Here is a 4,072-nt window from a genome sequence, read left to right on the forward strand (position 1 = left end):
GAAGGGGCGCATTCGATGTATTTTACATAGAGTTCCTATAAGTAGAGTTGTGCCAATCTGGCGGAAGTCGCCATTTTTCGTTAAGCAACATATAAAGAGCGGCAAATTTCAAATCCTTTATCGCAACTACTATATACGTTAATGTAACCTAAGATAAAAGACTATTCTAACTTTATTATAACTTTATTACTTTATTAATTTATATATATATATATATATATATATACGAGGGTGGTTTGAAAAGTCCGTGCAAAAATGAAAACTACTTAATTTTTCGGGATAAACTTTTTTTATTTTTCAACGTAGTCTCCTTTTAGGCTTATACACTTCGTCCAACGCTGCTCCAGATTGTTGATCCCTTCCAAATAATAAGATTGGTCCAACTCTGCAAAATAGGTATTCGTTTCTGCAATCATCTCCTCGTTTGAATAAAATCTCTTTCCCCCGAGCCATTTCTTCATATTGGGGAACAAGTAGTAGTCCGAGGGAGCCAAATCTGGAGAATAGGGGGGATGCGGAACGAGTTGGAACCTTAATTCCATCAATTTTGCGGCTACAACTACAGATGAGTGAGCTGGTGCGTTGTCGTGATGGAAAAGGACTTTTTTGTGGGCCAATCGTGGACGTTTTTCTTGCATCTCGGTTTTCAAACGGTCCAATAACGATGAATAATATGCACCTGTAATAGTTTTGCCCTTTTCCAAATAGTCGATGAGGATTATTCCTTGCGAATCCCAAAAGACAGTCGCCATAACTTTCCCGGCCGAAAGAACGGTCTTCGCCTTCTTTGGTGCAGACTCCCCGCTGGCAACCCATTGTTTGGACTGTTCCTTGGTCTCAGGCGTGTAATGGTGTATCCATGTTTCGTCCACAGTGACGAAACGACGCTTAAAGTCCTGTGGATTCCGCTGAAACAGCTGCAAACCGTCCTTGGAACACCTCACACGATTTCGTTTGTTGTCAACTGTGAGCAATCGCGGCACCCATCTTGCGGATAGCTTTTTCATGCCCAAATGTTGATGCAAAATATTATGTACCCGTTCACTCGAGATGCCCACAGCACTAGCAATCTCGCGCACCTTCACTCTTCTATCATCCATTATCATATCATGGATTTTATCAATGATTTCTGGAGTAGTGACCTCAATAGGGCGTCCAGAACGTTCAGCGTCACTTGTGCTTATATGGCCACTCCGAAAATTTTGAAACCACTTATAAACTGTTCTAATCGAAGGTGCAGATTCACCATAATGTTTATCAAGCTTCTCCTTAGTCTTCTGAGGCGATTTGCCTTTCATAAAGTAATGTTTTATCAACACACGAAATTCTCTTTCATCCATTTTTTGGAAATCATTCGACTTTCTCGATTCAAACGAACGCCAAACACAGAGAAATAGACCGATCTGGCTGAAACATGGTGTGTGTTCTTCCAAAAGATGCTACTAACTAAAAATAACCCCGATACGCACCAGTGGTGCCATCTCTCTGACTTTGCACGGACTTTTCAAACCACCCTCGTATATATATATATATATATATATATATATATATACAGGGTGTTTCAGACCACCCGTACCACCCATTTAAAAACTAGAGAAGTGGTTATTTCAAAAAAGTAAAAACATTTTCTTTATAAATCGGGTGCGCTCTATCGAATGGTGACATTTTTAACTTCTGGTTCCGGCCGGAAATAGGCGATTCAGACCGGAAGTGCATTTTTTTAAATGGAACATGGTATTTTTTATTGCAGATTAGGATTCTATGCGAAAAAATATGAAATTTTTGTGCGAAACATTTTTTCAAAAAATGTCATTTATGTCTTTCAAACAACCTTCAAAATGTGTGTTGGCAAAAATAACGTTTTTGCATTATCTGCTCTCGGCATAACCCAGGATCTACGACGAGGACGTGGCAGATATCAGATCCCGTGTGTTTGTGTGTTTGTGTGTGTGTGTGGGTGTGTGCGTGCGCGCGTGCACCTCGTAGGGATAAGGACCCTGTGGTTCGTCGCTTCCACAGTAGTTAACGCCTCCAAATCCTCCCTACGGTGTGTGTGTGTGTTGTGTGGGTGTTGTGTGTGTGTGTGTGGGGGAGGGTGTGTGTGTGTGTGGGTGTGTGTGTGTGTGTTGTGTGTGTCTGTGTGTATGTGTGTATGTGTGTATGTGTGTATGTGTGGGTGTGTGGGTGTGTGTGTGTGTGTGTGGGTGGGTGGGTGGGTGTGTGTTGGTGTGTGTGGGTGTGTGTGGGTGTGTGTGAGTGTGTGTGGGTGTGCGTGCGCTGATATGGCTAGATGTGATTAGGCCTGATGTTCGAAATGTCCACCGTTTGGTTGAATGCAATTAAGTACTCTCTTTTCGAAATCATTTGTAGCATAAAAAATTTCATCAGCATCTAGAGAACCAATAGCGTCACATATTCTACGAATCATATCATCTCTTGTTGTAGGGCGTTCGCCCTACATAGCAAAGTACAAAGCAAAGTACAATTGGATACGTCAACAACCGCGAAACTTTCATCAGAAAATAAATAGTGTAACAAAATTCTCATTGACCGTGTCCTATTCAAACGCAGAAGCTTTAGATATGATGCTTATTTTAGGTGAATGTGGTGGTCAATTTAGAGCAGCTGCGAGGTTGTGGCAAGAAAGATACCCAGATCGCACTTCTAATTCGCACAATGTTTTTTCTCGTTTGTCTAAGCGAATTACTAATAAAGGTATTATTCAACCTGATCATAATAAAGGTAGACAAATTCGACGTCAAGTTAGGGACGAAAGAACGCCAGAAATTCTTGTATTCGCTCAATTGCATCCCCATGAATCCTTAAAGCGTGTAGAACAAGAATCTGGTGTTAGTCGTAGTACAATTTGGCGAATTTATCATGAAAACAAGCTGCATTCGTACAGAATGACTCTGCATCAAGCATTGACGATTGCCGATTTTAGAAACAGACTCGAATTTTGCAACTGGATACGCCAACAACCGCGACACTTTCATTAGAAAATAAAATTTTCTGATGAAAGCACATTTACGAGTGACGGCTCTGTAAATACTTGGAACTGTCGTTACTGGGCACAAGGGAATCCTCATTGGTTTCGAGAAATAGACCATCAACATATTTGGAAAATCAACGTTTGGTGCGGAATTGTTGAAAAACATATTGTTGGACCGTTTTTCTTTGAAGGAAATCTAAACGGTGTTCGGTACGCTAATTTCCTCGAAAATGATCTTCCACCTTTACTTGAAGATATTCCTCTACAATTACGCCTAAACATGTTTTTTCAGCAAGATGGGTGCCCAGCGCATACATCTAGAGTTGCCCGTGAACGACTAAACGACATGTTTCCAGATAAATGGATAGGCAAATATGCCCACATAATTGGCCACCACGATCACCGGATCTAACTGTTCTCGACTACTATTTGTGGGGAAGAGTAAAAGATCTGGTATACCGCGAACGCCCTACGACAAGAAATGATATGATTCGTAGAATACTTGACGCTATTGGTTCTCTAGATGCTGATGAAATTTTTCATGCTACAAATGATTTCGAAAAGAGAGTACTTAATTGCATTCAAGCAAACGGTGGACATTTCGAACATCAGGCCTAATCACATCTAGCCATATCAGCGCACGCACACAGCTACTCACCCACACACACCCACACACACCAACACACACCCACCCACACACACACACACACCCACACCCACACACCCACACATACACACAGACACACACACACACACACACACACACACAACACCCACACAATACACACACACACACACCGTAGGGAGGGTTTGGAGTCGTTAACTACTGTGGAAGCGACGAACCACAGGGTCCTTATCCCTACGAGGTGCACGCGCGCACGCACACACCCACACACACACACAAACACACAAACACACGGGATCTGATATCTGCCACGTCCTCGTCGTAGATCCTGGGTTATGCCGAGAGCAGATAATGCAAAAACGTTATTTTTGCCAACACACATTTTGAAGGTTGTTTGAAAGACATAAATGACATTTTTCGAAAAAATGTTTCGTACAAAAGTTTCATATTTTTTC

At 41.8% G+C, this 4,072-nt stretch overlaps 1 pseudogene; it reads left to right on the forward strand.

Annotated features, from left to right (window-relative positions):
* Nucleotides 1–2,906: 2,906 nt before the first annotated feature.
* LOC145948350 (uncharacterized) lies at nucleotides 2,907–3,610 on the forward strand (annotated as a pseudogene).
* Nucleotides 3,611–4,072: the final 462 nt, after the last annotated feature.

Source organism: Prenolepis imparis, unplaced genomic scaffold, assembly GCF_030444845.1.
Source record: "Prenolepis imparis isolate NDT839.2.m4 unplaced genomic scaffold, iyPreImpa1.0 SCAF_343, whole genome shotgun sequence".
NCBI classification, from domain to species: domain Eukaryota; kingdom Metazoa; phylum Arthropoda; class Insecta; order Hymenoptera; family Formicidae; genus Prenolepis; species Prenolepis imparis.